Source organism: Rhinoraja longicauda, chromosome 13 (assembly GCF_053455715.1).
Source record: "Rhinoraja longicauda isolate Sanriku21f chromosome 13, sRhiLon1.1, whole genome shotgun sequence".
Classification (NCBI taxonomy): Eukaryota; Metazoa; Chordata; class Chondrichthyes; order Rajiformes; family Arhynchobatidae; genus Rhinoraja; species Rhinoraja longicauda.
In genome coordinates, this window is record NC_135965.1 from 9990061 (window position 1) to 10008930 (window position 18870).

At 43.9% G+C, this 18870-nt stretch overlaps 1 protein-coding gene across 1 annotated transcript in view; it reads left to right on the forward strand.

The window, feature by feature from the left end:
• Positions 1 to 18870, forward strand: part of LOC144599140 (uncharacterized) — a 302751-nt gene that overhangs the window by 124531 nt on the left and 159350 nt on the right. The gene's annotated exons all lie outside the window — the stretch shown is intronic.

The window sequence follows — 18870 nt, forward strand, 5'->3', positions numbered from 1 at the left end:
ACAGGGAATGGCATCAAAGTAGCCAGAGGCTTCAGTCCTCAGTGTGGATGAAGGAGATGGGATGTCAAAGTCCACTCAATGCTTAGACCATCTTACTTCTGTGGTAACTTATCCATATAGTTCCTTGTTAGTGAACATTACATTAAGCAAATTTATATTCATCTAAGTATTTATTTACCCCTGGATTTGTTCTCTAATGGGTTACACACATGCAGTTTGTATCGTTTTATATTGGACAGCTTCAAAATTGTGATGAATCACTCTTAAAACAAACATGCCAACTTAATCTAACACTTGATGAAAACAGTTAAGACTTTTTGTTTTCTGAAGTTAGATATCTTTGTGAATCCATAAGTGCAGAGATTTAAAAGTGTTTGATTTTTCCCATATTCTTTCTGATTTGTTTGGATTGTGAGTCATAACTTTGCTTTTTGTGGTGATGACAGCAATTCTACTGCATCTGTATTTTCATGTCCCTCGTAACCTGCGGACACGCACAAGCACACACGCTTGTTCTCTCTCCATCCCTGCCCCAACCTGGTTCTCCGACTTGTTCTACTGTCCTCCTGATTAAGTATTACTGATGATATGCCTCCGGGGATGAATAAAGTTCTATCGTATCGTATCATGTCACCTTCCCCTCGGCTAACAAGGGACCGTTCGACATTTCCTTATCATAGAAACATAGAAACATAGAAAATAGGTGCAGGAGTAGGCAATTCGGCCCTTCGAGCCTGCACCGCCATTCAATATGATCATGGCTGATCATCCAACTCAGTATCCTGTACCTGCCTTCTCTCCATACCCCCTGATCCCTTTAGCCACAAGGGCCACATCTAACTCCCTCTTAAATATAGCCAATGAACTGGCTTCAACTACCTTCTGTGGCAGAGAATTCCACAGATTCACCACTCTCTGTGTGAAAAAAAACTTTCTCATCTCGGTCCTAAAAGACCCCCCTTATCCTTAAACTGTGATCCCTTGTTCTGGACTTCCCCAACATCGGGAACAATCTTCCTGCATCTAGCCTGTCCAACCCCTTAAGAATTTTGTAAGTTTCTATAAGATCCCCCCTCAATCTTCTAAATTCCAGCGAGAACAAGCCGAGTCTATCCAGTCTTTCTTCATATGAAAGTCCTGCCATTCCACGAATCAATCTGGTGAACCTTCTCTGTACTCCCTCTATGGCAAGAATGTCTTTCCTCAGATTAGGAGACCAAAACTGTACGCAATACTCCAGGTGTGGTCTCACCAATGCCCTGTACAACTGCAGCAGAACCTCCCTGCTCCTATACTCAAATTCCCTCGCTATGAATGCCAACATACCATTCGCTTTCTTCACTGCCTGCTGCACCTGCATGCCTACTTTCAATGACTAGTGTACCACGACACCCAGGTCTCGTTGCATCTCCCCTTTTCCTAATCATCATCTGCTTTGCTCTGTCATTTTCACACCTTACCCATCTATTTCTCTTGACTCCCTCTCCCCTGACTCAGTCTGAAGAAGGGTTTCGACCTGAAACGTCACCCATTCCTTCTCTCCAGAGATGCTGCCTGTCCCGCTGAGTTAGTCCAGCATTTCGTGTCTATCTTCAGTGAATATCAGCATCTGCAGTTCCTTCCTACACACTGCCTTCTATCCCACTTGCTTCTGCACAGTCTTCCTGTGGGCGACTGGTTATCAAAAATGGCACGTGACCTTCTCTAGGTAAGATGGTGACCCACGTGATCAGGGCAAGCAACTCAGCATTCAAGCTGAAGAACCCAAGAAGAGAGAATGGGCAAAAGCCAAATTACTACACTCAATGGAAATCTGAAATACAGTCATAGCACGTAAATAGGACCTCCGGTCCAACTCGCCCATGCCAGTGAAAGCCTACCTGAATGAGTCCCATTTACCTACATTTTGCCTAAATCTATCTACATTAAATCACTAGACTCCCCCTCCCCTGCCTCTCAGTCTGAAGAATGGTCTCGACCCTAAATATCACCCATTCCTTATCTCCAGAGATGCTGCCTGACCTGCTGAGTTACTCCAGCATTCTGTGCGTATCTTCGGAGGAGACCAGCATCTGCAGTTCCTTCCAATCCATTTTGCCCATTTCCCTCTTAAAGCTTTCCCGTTTAATACCTTTCCAATTGTCTTTTAAATGGGGTAATATATCTGCCAGAGGTGGCGGTGGTGGAGGCAGTATCAGCACCAACATTACAGAGGCATCTGCACAGCTACTTGAATGAGCAAGGCATAGCGGAAAATGGAATTAATGCAAGTAAATGGAATTGGCGTCTTGTATTGTACCTGCCACCTCCTGATAGCTTATTCCATGCACCCATTACTCTCTGAGAAAAAGTGCCCCTCAGATCCCCTTTAAACATTTTCCCTCTCAACTTAAACCTATGTCCTCTACTGTTAGACTCCCCTACCCTGGGATAAGGTGTCCATTCACCTTATCTATGCCCCTTATTTCCATCACCTCATCATGCCCCTCATCTCCATCACAGGAGACAGACTAGTGACTGACATCTACTATAAACCCACTGACTCGCACAGCTATCTGGACTACACTTCTTCCCACCCTGTCTCCTGCAAAAAGTCTATCCCCAACTCCCAATTCCTCCATCTACGCCGCATCTGCGCCTGGGATGAGGTGTTTCACACTAGGGCGTCAGAGATGTCCTCATTCTTCAGGAAATGGGGCATCCCCTCTTCCATTATAGATGAGGCTCTCACTAGGGCCTCTTCTACATCTCGCAGCTCCGCTCTTGCTCCCCCTCCCCCCATTCGTAACAAGGACAGAATCCCCCTCGTTCTCACCTTCCACCCCATCAGCCAGCGTATCCAATAAATCATCCTCCAACACGGCACGGTAGCGCAGCGGTAGAGTTGCTGCTTTACAGCGAATGCAGCGCCGGAGACTCAGGTTCGATCCTGACTACGGGTGCTGCACTGTAAGGAGTTTGTACGTTCTCCCCGTGACCTGCGTGGGTTTTCTCCGAGATCTTCGGTTTCCTCCCACACTCCAAAGACGTACAGGTATGTAGGTTAATTGGCTGGGTAAATGTAAAAATTGTCCCTAGTGGGTGTAGGATAGTGTTAATGTACGGGGATTGCTGGGCGGCACGGACTTGGAGGGCCGAAAAGGCCTGTTTCCGGCTGTATATATATGATATGATATGATATGATGATTTCCGTCACCTACAATGGGACCCCCACTACTGGCCACATCTTCCCATCCCCTCCCCTTTCTGCATTCCACAGAGACTGTTCCCTCCGTAACTCCCTGGTCCACTCGTCCCTTCCTACCCAAACCACCCCATTCCCGGGCACTTTCCCCTGCAACCGCAGGAGATGCAACACCTGTCCCTTTACCTCCCCCCTCAACTCCATCCAAGGACCCAAACAGTCTTTCCAGGTGAGACAGAGGTTCACCTGCACCTCCTCCAACCTCATCTATTGTATCCGCTGCTCTGGATGTCAACTTCTTTACATCGGCGAAACCAAACGTAGGCTCGGCGATCGTTTCGCTCAACACCTTTGCTCAGTCCGCCTTAACGAACCTGATCTCCCGGTGGCTGAGCACTTCAACTCCCCCTCCCACTCCCACTCCCAGTCTGACCTTTCTGTCATGGGCCTCCTCCAGTGCCATAGTGAGGCCCACCGGAAATTGGAGGGGGAGATTTGCCTCTTCAACCTCCTTCACTCCAAGGAATACCTCAACCATATATCAGAATGGTGCCCTGCGCAATAGGGTAATAGAAGTGAACTGCAGATGCTGGTTTGTACCAAAAATAGACACAACACACAGGAGTAACTCAGTGGGTCAGGCAGCATCTATGGACCTTCCTTCAATGGTGACATTTTGAGTCAGGACCCTGCTTCAATATTCTTGAATTCTTTAACATTGAAAATGTAAAATAAAAATTTTCAATGAAGAAGGGTCCCTATGTTCTTTGCAGGAAAATATCCCTTGCAGGAAAAATGTTCCCGATGTTGGGGGTGTCCAGAAACAGGGGTCACAGTTTAAGAATAAGGGGTCGACCATTTAGGACTGAGATGAGGAAAACCTTTTTCACTCAGAGAGTTGTGAATTTGTGGAGTTCTCTGCCACAGAAGGCAGTGGAGGCCAATTCACTGGATGTTTACAAGGGAGAGTTAGATATAGCTCTTAGGACTAATGGAATCAAGGGATATGGGGAGAAAGCAGGAACGGGGTACTGATTTTGGATGATCACCCATGACCATATTGAATGGCGGTGCTGTTTAGAAGGGCCGAATGGCCTATTCCTGCACCTATTTTCTTTGTTTCTATGTTCATCTACCCAACATTCATTGTAAGTTATTTTGGCACTGAAAGAATGACTCCAAACTCTGGTGAAGCTTGGAACTAATTGGCTGTCAAATTTGTCATTGAACGTTTATGGTTATCTTGATTCACAGATTATTCTGGATTGTTTTTTCTGAAGTGTCGGAGGCTGATGGTGACCTGAAAGAAGTTTTCTCAAATTCTGGAAAGCATAGATAGAGTAGACTGTCAGAGTCTTTGTCCCAAGATAGGAACATAGGTTAAGGTGAGAGGGGAAAACTACTAAGAAGAATGGTAAGGCAAGTTTCAGAGTGATAAGTGTCTGGGGAACAAAATGACTGAAAAATTGTAATCGATTGGAAAAAATAATTGGAAGTCGACATGTGTGTGTGTTCGCATCTGTACACACACACACAAACGCTCACACATACGCGGCGGCACACACGCTCATGCTCACACTCATACTCACACACACGTACACACACACGTACACACACACGTACACACACACACACGTACACACGCGTATACACACACAGGTACACACACATGCACACACACACACACACACACACACACACACACACACACGCACACACACACACACACACACACACACACACACACACACACACACACACACACACACACACACACACACACACACACAGAAATGTGTGAATCTATATAATTAAATCAAATAAAAAGTTCTACCTGTCTCTGTGCAACTGATTTCCCCCAATGAGTGTGGGACAAGGGATATCTTGCCATTTTAGTGAGTGCATTTTTACTTTCCACTATTCGTTTTGTTCATGAAGATTTTGCTCAGATTTTTGAGTTTATTTTTCATGGGCCTCTGGTTTGACTTCAGGCTTTTTCACATTGTTCTTAACTTGATTTTAACTTTGCCTCCCTGTTCTTTTGTTATTTGGCAATGACTTCAGCCGGAGTTAGGAACATAATTCCCTCGAAAGGTATCTGCCTGCTACCTGGTGCTTTGTGAGTTAATTGAGTGGGGAGCTTGGGTAGAGTTGCAGCATATTCTTGAGAGACCTCATGCCAAATCCTGCTTCAGGCACTTGTTGAATATGTCCAATGAAAAGTGTAGAAGCATACTGTGGACAGTAATGGAAATGTTGTTGTGTCTGTCGGCATGTTGAAATTAGGCACGAAGGTATGTGTATTAGAGTCTAAGATGTCTATAGCCTTCCACTTGATGTCAAGAGGCATCAGGTACATTGGTCACAAAACCTGCCAAGCAACAAGATGGATGTGTGTTTGCACCTGACCTGAATGGTTTGTGTGAAAATGGTGAATTAACTTAGTTTTCATTTGAAGTCAAATTGATGGAAAATTGGGGATACTTTTACATTGACAATATCTGTGTCACTAGAATATTTAAAAGGACACAAAATACTGAAATAACTTAACAAGTACAGTGATGCAGTGGTAGACCTGTAGTCTTACAGTGCCGGAGAACTGGGTTTGATCCTGGCTACGGGTGCTGTCTGTATGGAGTTTGTACGTTCTCCCCGTGACCACGTGGGTTTTCTCTGGGTTCTCGGTTTCTTCCCACATTCCAAAGACACGCAGGTTTGTGGGTTCATTGGCTTCAGTAGAAAGTGTAAATTGTCCCTGGTGTGTAGGATAATGTTCGTGTGTAGATAATGTCACTGGTCGGCGTGGACTTAGTGAGTCGAAGGGCCTGTTTCCGTGCTGTATCTCTAAACTAAACTGAACTAAATTAAAAGGTCAGGCAGCATCTCTGGAGATTATGGGTAGGTAATGATTCGGGTTGAGACCTTTCAGAGTCTGAAGAAGGGTCTCAAACTAAATCGTCACCTATCCATGTTCTCCAGAGACGCTGCCTGACCTGCTGAGTTACTCCAGCGCTTTGAGTCTATCTTTGAACCCCGCCTTCGCCGATGGTAAATTTAGATTCAATTAAATCGTCCTGGATTTGCCATGTAAAGTTCACCACAGAACTACAGCTTGTAATAAAACTCATCTGGTACATGACTGACCCACTGGGAAGGAATTCTGCCCTCACGGCCTGGTTCCAGCCACGGCAGACACACTGAAATGTGACTCAAAGACTGCGTCTGAAAGGGAGATAAGAGAGGACTAAGAATACATCCATGGCTAACTCCAGAGGCAAAGTCATTGCCCCTGTCAATGTCAATGTAATCAAAAGATGTTGTTGCGGTTGCTTGTCCAATAATGAGTTGACAATCATGTTAGGTGCACCTCATGAGGAAGAGAAATATATTTGAGAAACCTATGCCATGTCTAGTTTAGTTTAGAGATTCAGCGTGGAAACAGGCCCTTCGGCCCACCGAATCCGCACCAACCAGCGATCCCCCTAAACCAACACTATCCTACACACATTAGGGACAAATTTTCATGATACCAAGCCAACCAACCTATAAACCTGTACGTCTTTGGAATGTGGGAGGAAACCGAAGATCTTGGAGAAAACCCAGGCAGGTCACGGGGAGAACGTACAAACTCCGTACAGACAGCACCCGTAGTCAGGATCAAACCCGTGTCTCTGGTGCTGTAAGGCAGCAACTCTACCGCTGCACCACCTTTAATTAATGTAAGAAGAAGGAATATAACTGACTGTATTTTAAGTCTGGGTTGTGCAAAGTAATATCCTGAATGGAAAGTTATTGCAATGGGGTTTGGAGTAAGGGAATAAATTAACTTTATGTGGAAAACACATATTTTACTTCTAGATTCAGTATGGAATAAGAGGATTTGTTAACTGCTGCTCTTCAAGGTTCTGATCGCAGAAGATAGACTGGACAGGCTGGTGTGTTGAGAACAATTTAAAGAAGGTTTTGTAAAACTTGCAAATAGTTACTGGTGAAATCTTTTTAATCAATTGTAAACGATGTATTTTTTAGCAGTGTGCAGATATTTTGTTAGTGTGTAGTGGCACACCTTGGATTGTTGACCATCCAGCTGTTAAAAATGAGAATTGAAGTAAAGAGTGCAAAATAGTCCAAACATCAGAATTAGGTCATTAATGCAAACTGAGCAAGTTGCAGCTCAAAGTCATAAACCACTTGATGGATAAATATCCAGTCACATCTGTATGCAATTCCAGATGTTTCCGTGCTAACGCTGGAATGTTTCTCCAGGTTAGAAAGGAGGATAATAGAAATAAAAATTTCCAGTAAATGCTTTTGGTGACAATGTGCGTGGCAATTTTTGTGCGTGGCAATATTTCTTGTTTCTCTCAGACCCAATAGTGGGATATTGTGCAGTGTGGGAGTGATGAGAGCTCGCAGAATAGGGCACTGCACTGACTATATGTTGTCCTCCACTCACTCTGCATCTGGACATAAACTGCAAACTATCAGTCCAATGATAAATGAATAGCAAGTTTAGTTTTTTTAGTTTAGAGTGCAGAAACAGGCCCTTCAGCCCACCGAGAATGAACCGGCCAGCAATCCCTGCACACACTAGGGACATTTACATTTATACCAAGCCAATTAACTTACAAACCTGTACGTCTTTAGAGTGTGGGAGGAAACCGAAGATCTCGACGAAAACCCATGCAGGTCATGGGGAGAACGTACAAACTCCGTACAGACAGCACCCGTAGTCAGGATCAAACCCAGGCCTCTGGCACTGTATGGCAGAAATTCTACCGCTGCACCACCATGCGCCCGTAGGAGGAATATACTGTTTCAGATACATTCAAAGTGCAATGGAGACTGTATCTACTCAAGGAACATTCCTGCCCACTATTGTAAAATTGAGGCAGAAATAAAACATAGAGGGAAAGTCAATTTTTACAAAGTCTTCAGGGAAGGGCGGCACGGTGGCACAGCGGTAGAATTGCAGCACCAGAGATCCAGGTTTGATCCTGACTAGTGGTGCTGTCTGTACGGAGTTTGTATGTTCTCCCCGTGACCGTGTGGGGTTTTCTCCAGATGGGCAGAGGGGGTGGGGTCAGTCTGTTGGTAAGGAATAATATTCAGTCCCTTGCAAGGGGTAACATAGAATCAGGAGATGTAGAATCAGTATGGGCAGAACTGCGGAATTGTAAGGGTAAAAAGACCCTAATGGGAGTTATCTACAAGCCCCCAAACAGTAGCCTCGACATAGGGTGCAAGTTGAATCATGAGTTAACATTGGCATGTCGCAAAGGCAACGCTACGGTGGTTATGGGAGATTTCAACATGCAGGTAGACTGGGAAAATCAGGTTGGTTCTGGACCCCAAGAAAGGGAGTTTGTGGAGTGCCTCCGAGATGGATTCTTAGAGTAGCTTGTACTGGAGCCGACCAGGGAGAAGGCAATTCCGGATTTAGGATTGTGTAATGAACCGGATTTGATAAGGGAACTCATGGTAAAAGAGCCATTAGGAGGTAGTGATCATAATATGATCAGTTTTAATCTACAATTTGAGAGGGAGAAGGGAAAATCGGAAGTGTCAGTATTGCAGTTGAGCAAGGGGGACTATGGAGGCATGAGAGAGGAACTGGCCAGAGTTGACTGGAACGATACCCTAGCAGGGAAGACAGTGGAACAACAATGGCAGGCATTTCTGGGAATAATACAGAAGGTGCAGGATCAGTTCATTCCAAAGAGGAAGAAAGATTCTAAGGGGTGTAAGAGGCGACCATGGCTGACAAGGGAAGTCAAGGACAGAATGAAAATAAAAGAGAAGTAGTATAACATAGCAAAGATGAGCAGGAAGCCAGAGGATTGGGACTCTTTTAAAGAGCATCAGAAAATAACTAAAAAGGCAATACATGGAGAAAGGATGAGGTACGAAGGTAAGCTAGCCAAGAATATAAAGGAGGATAGTAAAAGCTTCGTTAGGTATGTGAAGAGGAAAAAAATAGTTAAGACAAATGTGGGTCCCTTGAAGACAGAAGCAGGTGAATTTATTATGGGGAATAAGGAAATGGCAGACAAGTTGAACAGGTACTTTGGATCTGTCTTCACTAAGGAAGACACAAATAATCTCCCAAATGTTCAAGTGGCCAGAGATCCTAGGGTGACGGAGGAACTGAAGGAAATTCACATTAGGCATGATGTTGGGTAGACTGATGGGACTGAAGGCTGATAAATCCCCAGGGCCTGATGGTCTGCATCCCAGGGTACTTAAGGAGGCGGCTCTAGAAATTGTGGATGCATTGGTGATCATTTTCCAATGTTCTATAGATTCAGGATCAGTTCCTGTGGATTGGAGGGGAGCTAATGTTATCCCACTTTTTAAGAAAGGAGGGAGAGAGAACTGGAATTATAGTTAGCCTGACATCAGTGGTGGGGAAGATGCTGGAGTTAATTATAAAAGAAGAAATTGTGGAACATTTGGATAGCAGTAACAGGATCGTTCCGAGACAGCATGGGTGATGATGATGGGAAAATCATGCTTGATTAATCTTCTGGAATTTTTTGAGGATGTAACTAGGAAAATGGACAAGGGAGAACCAGTGCATGTAGTGTACCTGGACTTTCAGAAAACCTTCGATAAGGTCCCACATAGGAGATTAGTGGGCAAAATTAGAGCACATGGTATTGGGGGTAGGGTATTGACATGGATAGAAAATTGGTTGGCAGACAGGAAACAAAGAGTAGAGATAAATGGGTCCCTTTCAGAATGGCAGGCAGTGACTAGTGGGGTACCGCAAGGTTTGGTGTTGGGACCGCAGCTATTTACAATATACATTAATGACTTAGATGAAGGGATTAAAAGTAACATTAGCAAATTTGCAGATGACGCAAAGCTGGAAGGCAGTGTGAAGTGTGAGGAGGATGCTATGAGGATGCAGGGTGACTTGGACAACTTGTGTGAGTGGGCGGATGCATGGCAGACGCAATTTAATGTGGATAAATGTGAGGTTATCCACTTTGGTGGTAAGAACAGGAAGGCAGATTATTATCTGAACGGTGTCAAGTTAGGAAAAGGGGAGGTACAACGAGATCTGGGTGTCCTAGTTCATCAGTCACTGAAAGTAAGCATGCAGGTACAGCAGGCAGTGAAGAAAGTTAATGGATTGTTGGCCTTCATAACAAGAGGAGTTGAGTATAGGAGCAAACAGGTCCTTCTGCAGTTGTACAGGGCCTTAGTGAGACCACACCTGGAGTATTGTGTGCAGTTTTGGTCTCCAAATTTGAGGAAGGACATTCTTACTATTGAGGGATTGCAGCTTAGGTTCACGAGGTTAATTCCTGGAATGGCGGGACTGTCGTATGTTGAAAGACTGGAGCGACTGGGCTTGTATACTCTGGAATTTAGAAGGATGAGAGGGGATCTTATTGAAACATATAAGATTATTAAGGGGTTGGACACGTTAGAGGCAGGAAACATGTTCCCGATGTTGGGGGAGTCCCAAACCACGGGCCACAGTTTAAGAATAAGGGGTAGGCCATTTAGAACGGAGATGAGGAAAAACTTTTTCACTCGGAGAGTTGTGAAGCTGTGGAACTCTCTGCCTCAGAAGGCAGTGGAGGCCAATTCCCGGGATGCTTTCAAGAGAGAGTTAGATAGAGCTCTTAATGATAGCGGAGTCAAGGGATATGGGGAGAAGGCAGGAACGGGGTACTGATTGTGGATGATCAGCCATGATCACGGTGAATAGCGGTGCTGGCTCGAAGGGCCGAATGGTCTCCTCCTGCACCTATTGTCTATTGTTTATTGTCCTGTTTCCTCGCACACTCCAATAAAGGTTTGCAGGTTAATTGGCTTTGTTAAAAAAAAAGATTGTAAATTGTTCCAAATGTGTAGGATAGTGCTAGTGTATGGGATCGTTGGTCGGCGCGGACTTGGTGGGCTGAAGGGCCTGTTTTGGCGTTGTATCTCTAAACTAAACTAAACTAATAAATAGCATGTATCTACAGCTGTTTAAAGTTGCTGCCTTCATTTTCGTAATGTGTACTTCTTGTTGTTGACCTTCTGGTTTCTGTTCTGTGACTCTAACAGGGAAAGGATTGTCTCCTTTTGAGATAAATCAGGTGACTCACTGACTGCCTTGACATGCATATCCCTGCTGTTGAACTAATTCCCCAACCGATGAGGATTATTCATCATGCTCCATAAAGGCAGAAATGAAGTGGCTGTGTGAAAACAGATTAGTCAAGTCAAGTCAAGTCAAATTTATTTGTCACATACACATACTCGATGTGCAGTGAAATGAAAGTGGCAATGCCTGCAGGTTGTGCACAAAAAGAATTACAGTTACAGCATATAAATAAAGTTAATAAGTTACTAAACATAGCACAAAAAGTGTCGACAAAAATTTAGTCTCTGGGGTTATAAAAGTTGACAGTCCTGATGGCCTGTGGGAAGAAGCTCCGTCTCATCCTCTCCGTTTTCACAGCGTGACAGCGGAGGCGTTTGCCTGATCGTAGCATCTGGAACAGTCTGTTACTGGGGTGGCAGGGGTCCCTCATGATCTTGCTTGCTCTGGATCTGCACCTCCTGATGTATAGGTCCTGCAGGGGGACGAGTGTAGTTCCCATGGTGCGTTCTGCCGAACGCACTACTCTCTGCAGGGCCATCCTGTCCTGGGCAGAGCTGTTCCCAAACCAGATGCCAAGGCAAACATGTTGTTCAAGTAGTTATTTAAGTTATCATGTGACTGCTACCTGACATGTTGGAGGACTTCTGCTTTATTGATCAATCATATTGAAGCCTTAGAGAGAGAATATGTTAAAACCAAAGATAATAGAGCAGAGCAAGATAGACCACTCAACCCTAAAAACCATAGTATGTCATGGCGCCATTTTAGTAGGCAGAAACTTGCAGAAAAATAACAAAAATCTGTGAATTGATAGATGAGATGTATTCTGTATTTTTATGGTATCATCACACATACTGTTCCCCCAAAACATTGATTACACTACGAGAGGCATAGCGAACGGTGAGTTTTGCCTACTAAAATGGCGGACGTTACGCTCCCTTGCGTACTACACTTCCGTATAGGTGATTTCAATGGAGTGGTTCATCTTGCTCCTCTAGTATCTTTGCTAAAACTAGGCTGAAAGAGTTCAATTTTGTAGACTGGCTGGGTTCATTCACCTTCGAGAAAGCAGTAAAGGGGTAATTTAATAAAGGTGTTCAAAATCAACAAAAGTGGGGTGGACCCAATTGGATAGCTCTTGGAAGACTTGGCAATCATTTGTATTTATGAAACAATTTTAATGTGGCAAAATATCTCTCAGCTTGCCCGATGTTCCAGGGGAATGGACCAAAGATTTAGACAGAGACTTAGGCACAACGTGCTCTGTGCCTTAAAGGGGGACAGAGGGTTGGAACAATTAAAATGATCATGCAAAGAATTTCAGTGCTCTTGGACTTGGCATCTGAAGGCAAGGCCATCAATCGTGGAAGCGAAGGAAGTCAGGGAAAATTTGGAGCCCAGAATAGGAGTGAGATATTGCAGAACATTGTCACATTAATGGAGTTTACGGACATAGGGTAAGATCTGAGGACAAGTGTGAGTCTTTAAGGCTTTGCTTAAATGGGAGTCAGTGTTGGCGAGCAACTCCATGGGGTAATGGGTGAAAGTGATTTGATGCCTGCTTGGACACAGCCAGTAGAAATTTGGGTGACCTTGTTTAAATAACTTGTTTAAATGGGCGGCACGGTAGCGCAGTGGTAGAGTTGCTGCCTTACAGCGAATGCAGCGCCGGAGACTCAGGTTCGATCTTGACTACGGGCGCCGTCTGTACGGAGTTTGTACGTTCTCCCCGTGACCTGCGTGGGTTTTCTTAGAGATCTTTGGTTTCCTCCCACACTCCAAAGACGTACAGGTATGTAGGTTAAATGACTGGGCAAATGTGAAGAAAAAAAAATTGTCCCTAGGGTGTGTAGGATTGTGTTAATGTGCGGGGATCGCTGGGCAGCACGGACCCAGTGGGCCGAAGGGGCTATTTCCGCGCTGTATCTCTAAATCTAAAATCTAAATAAAATAAACCAAATAATGGTACTTCGGAATAGTCTAATCTGCAAGTTATTGAGGCATGTGTAGGAAGGAACTGCAGATGGTGGTTTAAACTGAAGATAAACACAAAAAGCTGGAGTAACTCAGCGGGACAGACAGCATCTCTGGAGAAAAGGAATAGGTGATGTCCAAAACGTCACCTATTCCTTTTCTTCAGAGATACTGTCTGCCCCGCGGAGTTACTCCAGCTTTTTGTGTCTATCTTCAGTAATTGAGGCACAATGGTTTCAGTTACGGATGAGTTGAGATAGGGTGGAGCTGGACAATATTACTGTGTGGGGAGTGACATTGACTTCATTGTTGTACTGAAAGATGGACTGGATGGGCCATTTGGCTTCTCAAGATTCAAGATTCAAGATATCTTTATTTGTCATCCAAAAAACAAGTTTTTTGGACGAAATTTCGTCACCCACAGTCCAACAATAAGAGCAATTACACAACCCCAACCAACACAAAACCCCCCAAAAAGAAACATCCATCACAGTGAGTCTCCTCCAGTCCCCTCCTCACTGTGATGGAAGGCCAGAATGTCTTTTTTCTCTTCCCCTGCCGTCTTCTCCTGCGGTCAGGCTGTTGTCGTTGCCATGTTCCAGGCTGCGCCGGACGGTGAAATGTCTGCAACTGGCCGACCCAAGCCCCGCTGTAAGTCGGGGCGGTCGGGGCTCCCGACATTGAAGCCCCCGCCGAGCAGAGAAAATTCCGTGGCCTATTTCAGGTCGCGCCGGACGGTGAAATGTCCGCGGTGGGCCGACCCAAGCCCCGCGATCCGCTGCCGCTGCCGGAGCTCCCGATGTCGGCATCCACGCGGCCCGAGCCTAAGGCGAGTCGCAGCCGCTCCCGCAACCTCCGAGAACGGCCGGCTCCGCTGATGGTGAGTCTGGTCCGCGGGCTCTGCGAACCAGAGCCCTGGAGGCCGCCAGCTCCAGGAGTTGGGCCGATGGTAGGCCGCAACAGGAACGGAGACACGGCCCAGAACACAAAGGTCGGGTCTCCGTTCGGAAGGGACACATATTACAATTTTACAGTTCCCCCCCTCCCCCCCACATACACACATAGTACACAAACACAAAAACACCACATCACAACTACAATTAAGACAACAAAAACAACAAAAACACAAAGACAAATGGACTGCAGGTAAGCCGCAGCTGCTAGGGCAGCGCCGCCATCTTACTGTTACCAATTCTACGATTCTCCAATTGACGCCAATAACAATTTACAGGTAAATATTGCAAAACATCGCAATGCAATCTACAGAAGCGTCAGCAAAATGAATTTGATGTCAGGCCATAAAAGGTGATGTAGATGGCGAGTTAGGTTTTAGCGTTCATTTTGTGATTTTAAGCTTTGATTATGTGAGTGTTTGCACAATAGAAACTAGAGTTAGAGATATACTTCGATTCAATTGTATTGTCCCTGCTTGCAATCATTGTGATTCCAATGTAAACTTGTGGCATAAGAAAATAACTGCAGATGCTGGTACAAATCGATTTATTCACAAAATGCTGGAGTAACTCAGCAGGTCAGGCAGCATCTCGGGAGAGAAGGAATGGGTGACGTTTCGGGTCGAGACCCTTCTTCAGACTTGTGGCTACCTGCTAAAAAGCAGATGAACAGTTTGTATTCCTCTCCCTTACACTGAATTGTCATCTGAGATTTGAGTTCCATTGATTCATATTGGATTAATTGTACTTGCCAAGGTTGAGGCAGTCTGATTATTATAAGTCCCACTTTCAAAACTGATGGCCAAAAAATAATTTCAAGGAAAAGAAAGTTGAAGTTGTACCTCTCTTGTGCCTTTTGGTCTCTCCTGTGGAATTTCCCTCTCTAGAGGGATTTTTTTTCTCTGAGTTCTTGGCATTTAACTAGGAACTTCACTTAACCATATGTTAAGGTTAAAAAAAAGTCTCATGGACAGTCCCATTGATAGTACATTGTTCATTGTATCACCAAGTACAGAAAGTGCCCACTCCTCCATGGATGTCAATGTTTGACAGAGTGAGTAAAAAGATCAAAGCTTTCAGTGAGCAGCAGTAGCCTAGTTCCCGTGGAACTTTTGCATACTTGGCACACGGGATCAGGGGGAAAGCAAGCATACAGCAATGTTAATGATTGAGTGATAGAAAGGAGCTAACACCTCATGCTTTAGAATGAGATCCACCCAGGCATTTTCTGCAGCTTTTTTTGTTGCAATATATGACTTGCCTTAACCTTTATTCAAAGAGGGGAAGGAATAATAGTCGAAGAGAAATGAGGGCCAAGTGCAAACAATATTGAATCAAATTTAGATGAATATTGATTAATGAGTATTTTATTTGTCCAAGAGTATAAGTGGCATTGATCTTGTGATTTTGAAAATAGCTGTCCTGATAGCTTGGGATGAAAATTGTGTGTGGAGTATTGATTGATTGTAAGATATAGCATGGAAACAGGCCCTTCAGTTCACAGCGACTGCACCAAAAATTGACAACCCGTTCACACTAGTTCTATTTTCCTACACACTAGTTCCATGTTTTCCCACTTTCACATCCACTACCTACACACTAGGGGCAGTTTACAGATGCCAATTATCCTACAAACCTGCACCTCTTTGGGATATGGGAGTAAACCGGAGCGCCTGGAGGAAATCCACATGATCGCAGGGAGAACATGCAAACTCCACACAAACAGCACCCGAGGTCAGGATCGAACCCAGGTCTCTACCAGCTCCGCCACAGTGCTGCACCTATCTGAAGGTTGGAAGGCTGTAAGTCAGTTTGTTCTCCATGAGTTTTGGTTGATGTAAAAAAAATTGAGCTTGCTCTGATTTTTGCTCTTTGCCATTGAATTACAACAATTACGGAAAAATAAAATTTCCGGATATTCTTGGCTTCGTTTGGAAGTGGAAATGGGATGATCATATCAGCTGCCCAGATCTACCTGGTCTTCAGTTCCATTCACATCATTGCAAATAAGGAAGGGAGGGATGTGAAGTAGGTGGCTGAATCAATACTACTCATCTATCACTACCATGTAAAGTACACAATATCTTCTTTGGCCCTGTCTTACTGAGGTAGAAGGAGAACAACACAAGATGAGCTCAACATCATTCTTTACCTTCATTTGCTTTATCCTGCAGCAAGAGTGTTACATTCTAGACTCGTGAAGGGAAGTGTCTTTTACAGAAAGACTTGACATGGAAAGAGTGACTCGCCAGTTTTCATTTTGAAACCAATATTAGCCTTTATAAAATGCTGTCAGAGTCATATTGCATTTTGCTGATGCACTCTTGAGAGTTACAGTTCATTAGAAAAGAGCCTTATTATTTGAACCAAAAAATATTTTGGCTGAGATACAAGGAACTGCAGATGCTGGAATCTTGAGCAAAACACAAAGTGCTGGAGGAACCGACTGAGCTATTCAAGACTTTTTATAAATAAAGTGGATGTTATGGAAGGACTTGGTATTTTTACAAACAGCCTGAGAACGGGGTTTTGGCTCTGATCTCTTTGATCATAATCAATATCATTCTTTGAACAGCAATAAAACACACATATGTCAGTGGTTCTAATATGGCTTTATTTGCTTAAAATAATTCCAAATTATGCTGCATTGCAATGTTGATCAAACATTGGGTGGCCAAACCAAGTCCTGCTGTCAAGTGTTTTGATTTTCATTTAACATTGTGCCCAATGGCTCTCCTTTATTGCCCGTCCTGCGTCCTGTCTCTATCCTATCTTGGTCTCGGGACTAAAGCCCCATTCGCAGGCTGCTTGTTAAAATGCCAAGTAGGTGATTATTGCGGCTTGAATAAAAAGTAAATGGAGAGGAAGTGCCATCTGGAATTCCCTCTATTGTCACTTTATAATGACAGTTGCATAGTCAAACTCTTGTTAAGTTAACTAACGTTTCTTAGCATTGAGTGATGGCCTCTTTCTATTTCTGTTAAGGCTTTCCTGATGAATAGGATGAAGGCGGATGGAATCACTGGCTTGGTGGGGGTGGGTGAGAGAGGTGGGCTATTTTGCGATTGCCTAATGTTAAGTGGCCTACCTTTTCTCTGGACTATCTACCATCCCATTTGATTGAATGCCTACCCTTCAACATAAACATTTGTGACAAGTATAGATGGCTCAAAATGCAGGAGGTAAAAAAAGCTGCTGATTTTATGAATTATGTCTGAAATGTTTTCTAAACCTCCGGTAATAAAAGTTAGATTTAACTTGGTGTTTTTTTGTTTGACCCAAAAAAGTTATTTTGATGCATGCAATGTCTCATTGTTTTTCGATGCTGTTCACAGTTGGAAGTAAATGGTTTTAACTAAGCTATTGTCATGTAATCACTCCCCCATCACTCAGTGAATTGAAACATACTGATGCTGTCACAACTGATAGTGTTTCTGTTAGACTTTTGACAAGTGTGCTTTTTCTCGATTGTCATTGAAATCAGTTGTCTAACTTTATATAGCACTCAGTAAAAACGTCAGCTCTGTGCTGACGTTTATTATTTAATCATCATCATCATTTGCAATTTTAAGTAAGGTAGTAGTTCTTTCCCGAAGAATTTGAAGTTGACGCACAATTCCTTTTTAGCCAATTGCTAACTGTTGCAATTTCCTCTGAGATTGTTATAAGAAGTTGCATCCATCCTGAAGGCAGCTGGGTTACTTACTCTGTAGTAATGGTACGTGGGCTACACTCTACTTATGGAAATTAAATGCTGAACAGGGGCAAATTAATGATTGGATAGACACAAAATGCTGGAGTAACTCAGTGGGACAGGCAACATCTCTGGATAGAAGAATTAGGTGACGTTTCGGGTTGAGACACTTCTTCAGATGCTGGTTTACACCAAAGATAGGCACAAAGGCATACCGAAGATAGGCACGTCACCCATTCCTTCGCTCCAGAGATGCTGCCTGTATCGCTGAGTTACTCCAGCATTTTGTGAATATCTTCGGTTTAAAAGCAGCATCTGCAGCTCCTTCCTGTACATTAACGATTGATGGACATAACATTGCATTATTGTCAGGCCTACTAAATTAATATCTACAAATTAGTAAATATCAGATGAGTAGATAATACGTTATCAGGCGAGGCAAACAGGTCACAAAAGGCGGACAGTTTCTAAGGTGGACTCGACAAGAGCTTTGAGAACAAGAGTAAGGATTTGAAAGTGGGCAAAGTGGCGGGTGGTGTGGTGGTATGTGATTCAGGAACTTGATAAGAATGAGGATTTCAACAACTTGTAAACACTGGAGCTATGGACAAGTCAAAAACAAATTGTGAATCTAATGGATTCGATCTAGGGTATTTTTGTACCTGGACATGGACAAAGGTTTTGAGAAGGGAATTGTTAATGCGAACGATGTTTCGGATGAACTTTCTTCAACCCAGATTAGCAGTTTTAGGCTGAATTTGCGGCCTGTGAACTGTGGCTTACAGAGGTTTGTGGTGTCATCCCACGTTATTTCAACTCGCGTGCCCTATGTTAAATGAGTTGATTGGTTTAAGTGAGATCAAGTTTCCATTCATAAAAAGCAGACAAATGTATGCTGCAGCTGACTTTTCCATTCAATGTAAACAGAATGTATCTGGGGATTGATCAAATCAGGTCACCC